Source organism: Pelodiscus sinensis, chromosome 20, assembly GCF_052426305.1.
Source record: "Pelodiscus sinensis isolate ZL-2025 chromosome 20, ASM5242630v1, whole genome shotgun sequence".
Lineage (NCBI taxonomy): Eukaryota > Metazoa > Chordata > Testudines > Trionychidae > Pelodiscus > Pelodiscus sinensis.
In genome coordinates this window covers 7,813,864-7,826,804 of record NC_143071.1, presented here as the reverse complement: position 1 = coordinate 7,826,804, position 12,941 = coordinate 7,813,864, and positions in this window count along the sequence as shown.

Sequence of the window (12,941 nt, the reverse complement as noted above, 5' to 3'; positions counted from 1 at the left end):
GAAATTCTGACCCCACTGACTAAGCCAGGATTTTACCCTCAGCATGGCATTAGTGTGACAATGAGGCACATGTGCACACGCACACACAGGTACACAAACATGCACACTCCGGCTCTAGCAATCATGTGCTCTTCCATTTCCAAAAATCTATTTGCTATAAGTTTCCTCCTCAAAGTAATAGGCTTTGCAAAGTATTTTAGAGAATCATTTGAGCAATACTTCCCAGGAAATCATTTGTTACCCATAGTTAATGTCCAATCCGCTCACATTACATCTCAGCTTTCTGACACAGAAATCAAGGCGAACACTTGCAAAAATCAGGGGCATTAGATCCAAATTGGTTCAGCTTCTGAGGATAATAAAGACTTCGAAAGATGTAGAAATTTAAGTGGTTTTGAATAAAGACGGCATTTCAAAAGGCAGCAGAATTGTTACTTTGAAATAAGCCATTATTTTCTGCTTTTTTAAATGCCAGGCTTTAATGGGGGATGAGACCCAGACTGCAGAGAATCAAGGCGAACGCTGGATGCAAATGAAAGCCAGGAGTTGAGAGGCAGAGGTACATACCGTAATGGGCACACACCAACTGTCGACCTGGCAAAGCAGGAGGCTCCAACTCACCCATCTGCAGGACAATGGCAGAGGCAGAGTTTAAAGTCCCCCTCTCTCCAAGCACTTGTTTTCACTCTGTGCCAGCAACACTGAGCTCAAACTACAACCCCAAGTCTGAACATCCCTGAGCTCTTGCTGGGAAGATTATACCAATCTGGATTTGGTTCCAGATCCATCCTAACCATGAAGAAATCTACCAAGATGGCTGTTTTTGTTATCTGGCTGCTCCATGCCCCATAACTTGGGGTGGGATCCTGAGGGACCTGTGAGATTCCCTCATAGTGAGCTCTCACTACCAATGTTGACTCTAATTTTTTCCATTCATGTGCGGAATAAATTTTGTTATGTGCACTGAGGCATATGTGGATGTGCACCACCAGTAGAAACACATGCTGTCAGCTGGGGGCACTGTGGGTGCTCTGCTAATCAGATGGGCGGCATTTGAATCTCTTCTGGGTGGCCCCCAAGTGCTCAGCTCAGTACCTGTACGCAATCTACAGCTCATTGGCACGGGGCAGTTCTTGGAGGAGAGCTGCATGAAACCGAAGTGTCAGTAGCATGGGCCGGAGGGCTTCATACTCTATTAGTTATAGTTGGAGGCTTGCTTGCCTATGGGTCACTCAGGCCTGGGCAAATCAAGGCAGAGTAAAGAACAGCTCGAGGATGGAATCTTCCCTGCTCCGTAGCAACCAGGGGGTACAGGCCTAGGTCCAAGCCTCTTTTCTCCTTCCTCACTGACTCAGATGAGGGCCTGGCTTGGTGGTAGAGCACCTGACTGTAGCTAAAGCGATCCTTGGGTCAGATCCAAGTGCCCCTTACAAAAGCTCCCCCTTTAATGGAAACATTTGCCTAACCAGTTTCATTGCATTCTGGGTATCCGTAGTGTTGCGGTTATCACACTTGCCTGACTCACGAAAAGTCTCTGGCTCAAAGCCAGCCGGAAACAGGGCTATTTTCTTCACTGACTCAAAGGCTGTCGTAGTGTCCTTCTCCTAATCCTCATGTGAGCCAGGGCCAGTTTCCTCCTGGCATGAGCAGGAATACTGGATGCTGGCGGTGGGTTGGGGGCTGAGAACAACCTCTGAGTTTGATTTAGTGACTCCTAACTAGACTCACTAAATCGAACTCTAGAAGATAGATCATGGCAAGGGCGATCTTCTGTGTAGTGTAGACATGGCCTCGGAGGGGTAGCCATGTTAGTCTGTATCTGAAAAAAAAAAAAAAAAAAACCACCACAAGGACCCCTGTAGCACCTTAAAGACTAATAAATGTATTTGGGCATACGCTTTCATGGGGCAAAGAGCCACTTTGTCAGATGCAGTGGACACGCTGCATGCATCTGATGAAGAGGGTCACAACACAACTAGATACTAGCCCTGGCTTACATGGGGGTAAGAAGAAAGACACAGCAACAGCCTTTTACTCCCAGTTGTGCATATTTTATGGCTAGCCTGGGTTCAGCTCAACACAGCATGTTCCAACACAAACAATGCGGAGTCCTGTTGCATCTTAAAGGCTGACATTTATTCGGGCCTCAGCTTTTGTGGGCAGAGACCCACTCTATAGATATAGAATAACACAGCAACCTCGCCAAGGCCATGTCTACACTACACAGAAGATCACCATTGCCATGATCTATCTTCTAGAGTTTGACTTAGTGAGTCTAGTTAAGACTCACTAAATCAAACTCAGAGGTTGTTCTCAGCCCCCACCCCCCGCCAGCATCCAATATTCCTGCTCTTGCCAGGCATAAGGGAAGCCGACAGGAGCATTTGCTCCTATTCCGCCTCCCACTGTGGGGACAAGCTCATCTTAAGGTAAGTCAACTCCAGCTATGTATGCATATTCTACGTAAGTGGAGTTGCATACCTTAAGCAAAGCTGCTGGGTCTAGCTGCACTGTGGACACTCCTGAGCTAGACAAAAGACTCTGACCCCTTCTCTCACTGCAGCAGAATCTGATTGCTAGCTAGGCTGAGACCAGGGATCTGAAGTCATGCTCTTGCCCCAGAAAATCCCTTACATGGGGGGAGTATTACAGTGTTTTGCTTCTCAGCCGGCAGGTAGCACTGACCCCCAATGCACATGGGGCTCCTGGCCGCCTGCCCCATTCCTTCACTCTCCCCAGGGGTGTGGCACTAACAGAAGCACATGCGCATAACAGGAAGACCCGCAAACCCACGTGTCAGATGTCAGTCACCTTGCGCAACACACAATGAGAAGGTGGTGATGAGGAGACCAAACGACCCATGGCAAATGGAATGAAACGGAATATCACACGTGTGATAGCATGGGGGGAAAAACCCACAAGGCAGCCATTAAAAAGAAGCAGAAAAGAGACCTTTATCCAGAGAAAAAGGAGAGTTAAAAATAAGAGGGGCTCTTCATAAGGGCCAGAGCTGAGAGCTCAGCCGAATTCGCATAAAACCATTGAACAAGAAAACTCATTGATAAGCAAGCCACCTGATGCTTGCGCAGCAGAAAAGAAAACACCTGCTTCTGCCTATGGGTTGATAAGCCAATATCTTTAATCTTGGGGTTTTTTTTTTTCCGCTTGATGACTGAAGTACACACTCTGTGAGGCCTTATGCTCCAGCCACATTGGTAATAGTGACAAAGCTTTGATGTCCCCCCTCATTCAACAGAATGTTGTTTAGTTCAAAGCGAAGAACAGAGGCGAGTCTTTGCTTTTAAATTATTAGCTCCCTAAGTCTTCTGTAATGATATAGTTTGACTGAAGTGTGCAGTTTATTAACTACATAAAGACGATATTATTAGAGCGGAGAAAGGCAGCAGAAAGTTTTGCCTTTCAGCTCAGCAGCAGGGGGTTCTGATACTTTGATCTCAATCAATGCTCAATGTCTTTGTGAGATAGAGGGAGCAGCCGAAGTTACCTTTGGCACCATGGCTACATCAATTATTTATCTCTTTTTCTTATAAATTAAAGCGTTCTTCAACTTTTACCCCAATTTCTGCTTTTGTTTTTTCTCCAGTTGATGGGGTGGGGGGGCAGGAGGAAGGCTGACTAAAAATGTCTGGCTGCATGCACCAAGAATAATCATGCTGAGCTTCCCGACATCTCAGTACTGAGCACCTGTCTCAGGCCAGGTCTATACTCCGGGAGAAAAATCGACCTAAGACATGCAACTCCAGCTATGAAAACAGCATAGCTGGAGAGGACCTACATTAGGTCAAATTTCCGTGGCATTCCCACTGTGGGAGGTCAACAGGAAAAACTATCCTGTTGACTTCCCTCAGTCCTCATGACCTTGTGGAGTACCATAGTTGACAGGGGCATCCTCAGTGATCGATTTAGCAGGTCCTTACTAGACCTGCTACATCAAACCCCGACAGATTGATTGCTGCAGCACTGATCTCAGGGTAAGTGGATTGGAGTAATGGATGAATACCAACAATAAAAGGGTGGTGCCGGTTGAGCTGGTGTTTAATCATGTGTTTATGGGAGTTGTTAAAGTAGATTTGGCCATGTCTCTTCAGTTTTTTCCTTGGAATGTCCCAGTATTGCTGATAGAGCTAATCTAGAGGACGCATTTTCACCACCATGGGAAATAAAAAAAACCCGCCTCCCCCGCTACTAGAGCTCCAACGAGGCTAGATAGTGCAGCTGTGGGGAATTTTAAGCTACCATCTTGGATGACAGACTGAGGCTTGAACTAGGGGTCTCTAGAGGTGAAAGCAGGAACTGCTACACCAACTCTACCTGAAAACCAACCCTCCTTAACTGGAGTTGTAACAGACTCAACCCTAAACCTGGGCAACATTTTTCAGACAGCTTTTTTTTTTTTAAAGGAAGAAAAGCATTTAGGTCAACTGGAAATGTAAACCTATGTTGACTTTGCCAAATTGTTTTAGTAGGAAAAAACGAACCCTGTTTCAACTAAATGTTTTTACTTAAAAATAAAATTTGAAACAAAAGTTCTCTCAATTTGACTTTTCAAAACTGTAATTAAATACTTTGGGGGTTAAACAAAACATGTTTGAACAAGTAATTCCCACACACTTTTCTGGGTTGCCAAAACACTCCAAATATTTTGTGTCTGGTTGATCTGAAACTAAATATTGTTTTGATTTTTTTTTGGCTTGGCCAGTGAACTGAAAAATTGGTTATTGGCTCAGTGGCCCAGCCACAGAGGGGACCTATGGTATACTCACAATGGGTTATACAACCTCCATAGATTCTGCAGCCTGTGTGCATTAGAAGAGCTGGTGAAATCTAATATATAAAGAAGAATGTTTGTGCGCTAATAACTTGGGCACTATAAGAGCTACCGCAGCCAAACTTTGCATGGGGTAACCTTTCCTCCCGGAGAAGGTTTTAAGGAACTTTCGGCAGTGTGGGGAGAAGCGGCTTCCCGGGGGAAGCGGCAGGGACCGTCACTCACTAAGGCCAATGGCAGAGGCGCGAAGGGAGGGGAGGAGCGGCGCTCCGAGTGGCAGCTGCCCCACTCGCTTCTACCAGGTGGTTCCATTGCGCAGGCACGTCTGGGGCGGGGGAGCCCCCTCCGCCCTCCCGCCTGTGAGGTCACTTGGCCCTCTGGTGGCAGCCAAAGGTTGCCGAGTGGCGGGCTGGAGCTCGCAGCCACCACTAGGGGGCAGTTGCGGGTGCAGCAGGGTGAGCCTAGCGGGGAGGCTGCGGCGGCAGCACTGGGAGCGACCCGGGATTCGGTGCAGCTTCCTGGTCGCGTGGCGGGGAGCCCGGCACCTGCTCACCGCAGCCCGCGGGAGAGGGGAGCCCCCAGCGTGACCCCATGGTGCAGCAGATAGCGAGGCCAAAGTTTCAGGGCAGGCAGGGGGGTTGTTACCCCCTGCGGCACCTTCAGCCCCAGGCATGACCTGGGATGCCCCAGCCACTCTAGGTCCCGTGCTCGCCCCCTCCTCACACGGGGCACCCCCGGCAGGACCCCACCGCCCGCCCCAACCAACACCGGGTAACTCCAGCTAGTAGAACATAGTTATGTTGCCTAGTGATACTGTTCCCTTCAGCTTGCATTAATAATACTTTGCATTTCTGTAGCCCCCTTTCATTCAAAGATCTAAAAGCCCCTTAAATTTAACCTTACAAGGTAGGAAGATTTATTATTATCCACATTCAGGGGCTGAGCCAATGCCTGATGCAGGCAACCAGAAGCCTCCGATTGGCTTCATTGGACATTAAATTAGGTCTTTGCACAGCTGTATACTGAAGGATGTAGTGGTTAAAAGCAATTTTTTCAAAAGCCTAAGTCCCATAAAGTTACTTAGGTGCCTATTGACTTCCAAGGAGACTTAGGCTCCTCCTTGCCAGATTGGCCAAGATATTTAGGCTCCTACAGATGCCTAGGGTACCAAATGGGATTTTCAGACGTTCATGAACATCTTAACTGCCCAAACTCCCTGTTGTCTGCTAACGGGTATTAGGTACCTAACTCCTCTGTGGCTTCTCCCCATCCTGGAAGGGATCCACTAAGAAATGGCCATGTTCACTTCTGGTACAGCATGGGGGAACTTGATGTCAGTGGAGAAGAATGAATATGGCCAGATGTTTGTCCGAGCAATTCCCCTGGAGAGAGACAGTGCCAGAGAATTGGCGCTCTGGTTGGTTTCCAAGAGGGAGGCCATTTTAAAGGTTTCCAAAAGGGTGGGCAGCAAGGTGAGGGCTGGGGTGTCTCTGCACCCCATGGGTTGCCGACTAATCCAGAGAAGTTGTATCAATTGGAATCGTTGAAAGCGCGGCAGACGAAAATGCAGATAAAGTCTGGCCCGTAAACCTGGGAGAGGCCGCGTGGGGTAGTAAACTACACAAGGACTTGGAGTCAGGGATTGCTGCTCCCAGCGGCCTCTGCTGCTACCTCGTGAATAGGTTACATCACCTCTTTAGGTCTCCATTTCAGCAATGGGGCAATACGGGAGTGACAGTTTCTCCCAACTCCTCCGCCCAGGCGAAGAGTATGTCAGGTCCCAGGGCTGGAGGTTATTGGCCAGTACGTGATTTTTTTTTTTTTTTGGCACCATTTAGTTTTAGATACTAGTTTTACCCAGGCAGCATTGGATTATGAAAGGGGCTTTTGCAGCTGCAGGCCAGGCTCTCCTCCACCTTCCCCTTAGTCTGGGGCTCTGAGATGCAGCCACCTAAGCCCCTGCATGTTACATTCCTGTGGCCAGTCTGCCTGGCGGGTGTGGGGGAAGACGGCTCTGCGCGCTGCTGGTCCCCTTTCTCCCCGGACTGGAGCCACACTGCCATGAGCTCAGGGAAGCGCTGTCCTTGTGCTCACCTGCAGGCTTTCCCCCGCCATTCCCACTGGCCAGGAACCGCCGCCAGTGGGAGTGGCAGGGGGCGGTGCCTGCAAATGCAAGGGGGCATGGAACCACCTGTTCCCGCCCGACAAACGGGAGCTGCACCAGCTAAGCACCCCAATCCTCTGCCCCCTCCACAACCTCCCTATCTCCCACCTAGACCCCGCACCCCCACCCTGCTCCTGCACCCTCTCCCCTGACCAGGCCCACACCCCCAGCCAGCCCCTGTACTCATCTTCCCTCCCAGGCCCCACCTCCACCCCTCCCCTCCACCCCTCCCCCTCCCAGGCTCCACCCCTCCCCTCCACCCCCTTCCCTCCCAGGCCCCATACCTCCACCCCTCCCACCCCTCCCTCTCCACCCTCCCAGGCCCCATACCTCCACCCCTCCCCCCTCCCACCTCCACCCCTCCCCACCCTTCCTCCCTCCCAGACCCCATACCTCCACCCCTCCAGTTCCACCCCTCCCTCACCCTGGCCCTGTATCTCCACCCCTCCCGCACCCTACCTCCCTGCAAGGCCCCAAGCCTCCCTGTACCCTCTCTCTCACTCTCTCCTGCCCAAAGCCCACCTCTCCACTCCCAACCTGCTTCCTGACAGCCACCTCCCGCACAATTAACCCCTCATTTCTGGGCCCACCCTAGAAGCTGGGGGGCCCCACAAAAATCTACTACTGCCAGGCCCCCAGAAACATTAATCTGGCCCTGAATCCAGGGAAGGGCAAGATTGGGGATTGCAACCTGAAGGCCTCTCCCAACTGGAGAATATACCCACCCGTCCAGTGATCCTTTTAAGCAGTGAGACGCAGGGGACTGCAGAGAAGATGCGAATGCGTACGCTGGCTGCTCACGTGTGGATGCAAAATGTGCAAAAGGAAATGACCCACACGCAGGGCTGCCCGGGGGGGGGGGGGGGGGGGGGCGCAAGTGGGGCAATTTACCCCGGGGCCGAGAATGTCTGAAGTCCATTTGGGCCCCGTGCTCCCCTTATGGAAGGGGCCCCCGAAATTGCTTTGCCCCAGGCCCCCTGAATCCTCTGGGCAGCAATGCCCACACCTCACGTTGTGGATTCCTGAGAGTCCTTCATTCTAGGCCCTGTTTCCCTCTGGGGGCTCCCCTCTCTGAAAGCCCTTCCTGTGACCGGCTTCTAGGAAAGATTTACCTCTCAAAACCCTTAGGTTTTCTGCGTTAAAAGTCTGAGCCACTGGCCCCTTGGGACCTGGGAACAGAGCCCATCCTGGGCTGGGAGAGATGCTACACCCTGACAGGAAACACCTGGAACCAGACCCTCAGCTGGGGTAGATCTGAAGCGAATTACGTCAAATTACACTTACACCAACTAGGAATCTGGTGCCCCGCTGCACTGAGGTTTGAAATTCTCTGACTGACCTTTTTCTGGGGAGGAAATAACAGAGATCGTTGTGGAGAGCAAAAGCATGAACTCCGGGAGCTTTCATACACACAGAGACACAGCACACTGGGAGAAACAGAATTCTGTTTTCATGGTGATCAAAGTTTCGCAAGCATGAGAACAGGAGGAGCGGTACCACGCTGCTATGGCAACATGAATTTTAAAAAGTAAATCAAATTACAAGAGCTTCCTTTTCCCTTTGGAGAGCGGGGCAGAAGCAGCTCCTGCAACCAGTCTCGCTAGAAGGATCCCAGCTAGCATCACAGCTGCTTCCGAGCCAAGCACGTTGCAAAATGCAGAAAACATCACTGGGGGGCAAGGAGGAGATTCCACCAGTGACTGGATTCCCCTCTTTCTCCCCCCATTCACAAGTCTAATCCAGGCTATACCCCTCTATCAGGGCACCTTCATAATGTATCGGTTCTAATTCTAACGGGGGGGGGGGAGGAGGGAGAAGGGATCCATCCCTGTGCAGAAGGCCAGTGCAAGGCCTATGTACTGCTCAAGTCCCCCGAAAGCCCTATTTGGGAATATCTGTGGGAGGGTTAAATGCTGCCCAGCCCCCTGCACGGAGGAGCATCTCGCCCAGAGAGCAGGATTCCTATGAGCATCATTAACCAGAGCGCCGCACGCAAGGGCCCGGTTTACCTCCCCGCTTCCAAGCTGCCAAGGCAGCAGTGACAGGAAAGTCACCCCTGTGCTGCTGCACGGAGCCGCCATGTTCTGAGTCAGCTGTACTTCCCTGGAGCCTCTTCCGCATGGGCCCCTAGACTGCAGTGGTCCTTGCGGTAGCAGAGCACCTTCCAGCAGCACAGCTGGCATTGCAGATGGGAAGAGCTGGCACGCTGGCCAGAGAGACCCCAGCCACACGGGCTGGCAACACTGGGTCAGAAGCCTCCTGAGAGGGGGCAGGCCCTTGGTGCTTCTGAGCCGGTGAGGTGCCAGCTGCTCTCAGCAGCTCCCTTCGAGGTCAGTGGGACTGGAGGGCACTCAGCAATGCCCCGTGCTAGGCCTCTAGCAGTCTCTCCCTGTATTTGGCACAGCTGGCCTTAGGGCTGGGCCAATGCACAGGACACTGTAGCCCATAGGGTGAGGGGCAACTGGGCATGAGTGTTGCTGAGCTTAGGGGGTGGAAAGTACTGGGCAGGGGGGCAGAGCATCCTGGAAGCACAGGTGGGAGGAAAGTGCAGAAGTTGGGATGGGGGGGCACTGTGCACAGGTTAGGGGAAAAGGGGGCGCAATGCAGGGACTAGTGGCAAAGGGAGCACAGGATGGGAATACAGGGCTTGGAGATGGACATCTGGCAATCCTGGTACTGACTTGGACAGTCCGGTATTTTCACCTCCTGTCTGGTAAAAACATTTAGAAAATATCAGACACCTAAAATGTCCAGTATTTTCTGATTTTTTTCCTAGCCAGGAGGCGAAAATCCCAGGTGCTTACCTGGTTCCGCAGGGGAGCTGTCTGGCCCGGAGCAGGAAAACAAGATGATTGCCAGCTGCCTGCTAGGGCCAAAAAGCCTCAAACGAATTTCTTAAAGGGGCCATGCCATTTTTTTTTTATTATTATTATTATTATTTTTTTGCTTAACTCCTCTCAGGGTCCTTTTTAGTCTCCCCCTCCCCCGCAATAGAATTTTTTTCCCCCAGTGGTTTTTTTTTTGGGGGGGGGGGTGTGCTGTTCGGTATTTTTGGTTAAACCATCTGGCAACCCTACTTGGAGAGCCCATGGGTGCCAGGGGAAATGGGTGTTTGCTATGCTCACAAGTGTTTTCGTGCCCCTGACCCAAGTTCACCCAGGGCGCCATCTTCCCTAAGGCCGGCCCTGCCCTGGCTGCTGGTCCCAGCTGGAGAGAATGTGGTAAAAATGGCAGTAGAAGGGGGCTATGGGCGATTGGCGTCTGAGAAAACAGGTCTCTCATTTAGCTGCCTAAATACACAGGTGTGCGTGTAGATGTGACCTGCACACTGCTGAGAGTGGTGCACTGTGCCATGTAGCAGCGCTGAGGCCGCTTACCGAGGGAAAGAAGGAGTTTCCTCCACAGCCTTCGCTGAGAGCCAGCTGGCTTTTAGCTCATGTCCTAAGCTCCAGAGGACCCAGGTTCGGTTCTGCCTGTCGGTGTTATATAGACTCCTGGCATCCCACACACTAAGGCACGCTGGAAGGGCAGCATGAGGAGAGCTGGCACGGATACGGCCTCTGTCCTCCAGGCAAATCCAGGATTTCACCTCCAGGGATGTCGGGCTGACCCCTTTCACCAGGATAATGCCCATGCACATGAAAACCTGGTTCCGGCTCAGCTACAGGCTCCTGTTTAGATTGGTTTTTATTTTAGCCAGAATGAAATAAACCCACTTGATGCCCCCACTATGCTGTGGGTGACCCCCTCTGTCAGCTAGGAATAGGGCGATCAAGTATCTTTCTTCTCCCCAGCTTCCCCTTCCCCGGGGCGTTCCTGTAAATCCTTCCATTCCCATCCCTGCCACGTCATGTCCGGCAGCAAGGATTGGGAGCACAAGAGCCTTTCCTGCACCTGCCAGTGAAAAGCAGGAGCAGCAAAGGCTGCCCCTGGGATATGCACAGATGTCTGCTTCGTGGGGCTGAGGCCAACGGTAACAGGATCTGAGTGGCTGAGGCTGTGGTGTGCCGGTGCTGAACCAGGAATAAAACATCCTCCCACCCCCACCAGGGAAGGCAGGTGCAGCACAGACCTACTCACACGAGGGCAAAGGTTCTCCTCCACGGCTGCTGGATTCTTTTTCTTCTGGCAGCCAAGCAGCAGGGAACTTTTTTGAGAGGCTGCCCACAGGGAGTGATCGCTTCTCCCCCGTCATTAACCTTACACATCCTTCACATTGTCAGAATACTTTGGATATCTACGTGGCTGCAGCAAACGCGTGCTCCAGGGGACTCCAGCCGGCTTTAAACAGCCTACTGCACAGGAAGGGGACTAACAGCCCGAGCCAAAAGCAGAACCTCAAGCCTCTGACAGTAAGGAGGGGTGACAATGTCGGCAGAGGGGAACAGAACTGGGTCAGGCCAAAGGTCCATCTAGCCCAGTATCCTTCCAACAGTGGCCAATGCCAGGTGCCCCAGGAGGAATGAACAGAACAAGGAACCATCAAGTGAACTTACCCCTGTCGCTCATTCCAGGTTCTGACACATTCTAGGGACACCATTCCTCCCCACCCTGGCTCATATTTTAACTACAGAGCTGCAGCAAGGGTAGTTCCAAGACCCAGCACAAGCCAGGACTGCTCACTCCCAGCTCGCACTGGGTCCAGCAGCCCCTGTCTGCGGAGGGTCTGAGCAGGGAGCTGGGGGGACACACAACCCAAGGACAGGGACTGCTGTCCACAGCACCACGGGCTGGCCATGGGCAGAGGTTGCTTCATGGCAGCATCCCATACCCCTCCCCGCACACTGCTGCCTCTGATAGGGGCAGCAGGAGAGAGGGGGGGAAACAGCTTTTAAACCGGCTCCTGCTTCCTCCCCTCCCCCATTACAGTCTCTGATAGAGGCAACTAGCAGGGCCGGGGGGAGAGCAAGTGGTCGAGTAGTTGACCACTTGCTTATATTCCTAATCCATCCATATTCACAGAAAGCAAAAAGAAAAATCTAGGCTGGGATCACCAATGCAAAGCCGGGTACCCAACTCCCTTTATGCCTCCGAGTCTGGTTAGAACCCAAGAATTATTATCTATTTGTATTGCTGTAGCGCCTAGGAGCCTGGATTACAGAGCCCAATGTCATTGTGTTAGGCGCTGTACAAACATTTCCACACTGAGGGGGCCAGTGTTTGCAGTACCCATTTCTGCACTGAGGGAACCCTGCCTCCTCTGGATCTGTTTGGTCATAAGCCCTTTGGGGGAAGGGATTGCCATGATTACGGTGTACAATGCAGCACTGAATACACCACTGGTGCAAACTAAAAAAAAAACCCATAAAGTGTCAGGGATGGCCATGGGGAATCAATGCACTGACCCATGAGGACAGGACACACGTCTTCCCACAAAGCTCACAGGATAACGTAACAACATATAATCCTATTGCTCTTCAGATGCAGATGGGTGAGATGCCCGCTACCGGGGGTGGCAGTCAGTGGCCATCGCTGTTGCGTCTCGGTACTCATCACTGCCTCACACACAGGAGGAAGCCACACAGATACATCTGAGCTCTGAGGAACTGTTTACCTACAACATGCATGTCCTAACTACCGGTATACGCTGCTGCCTGGTAGGTTAAGAACATAAGAACGGCCGTACTGGGTCAGACCACAGGTCCATCTAGCCCAGTAGCCTGTCTGCCGACAGTGGCCAGCACCAGGTGGCCCAGAGAGGGTGGACCGAAGACAATGATCAAGCGATTTGTCTCCTGCCATCCCTCTTGAGCCTCTGACAAACAGAGGCCAGGGACAGGTTCTGGTGGATTCTGCAGTAGAAAAGGAAGGTGGCTGTCGCAGGGCACACCCACCTGTTTCCCTCAGGAGGGGGCGCAGGGTCTCAGAGGCCCCTCACTTGGTGCTCAACCCCTGTGCACCCTAACTTTCAAAGTCAATATCACAGCCCTCTGCACCAAGGGCAGCATGGCCTAGCAGCCAGTCAGTAGAACAGGGACAGTGAGCGCC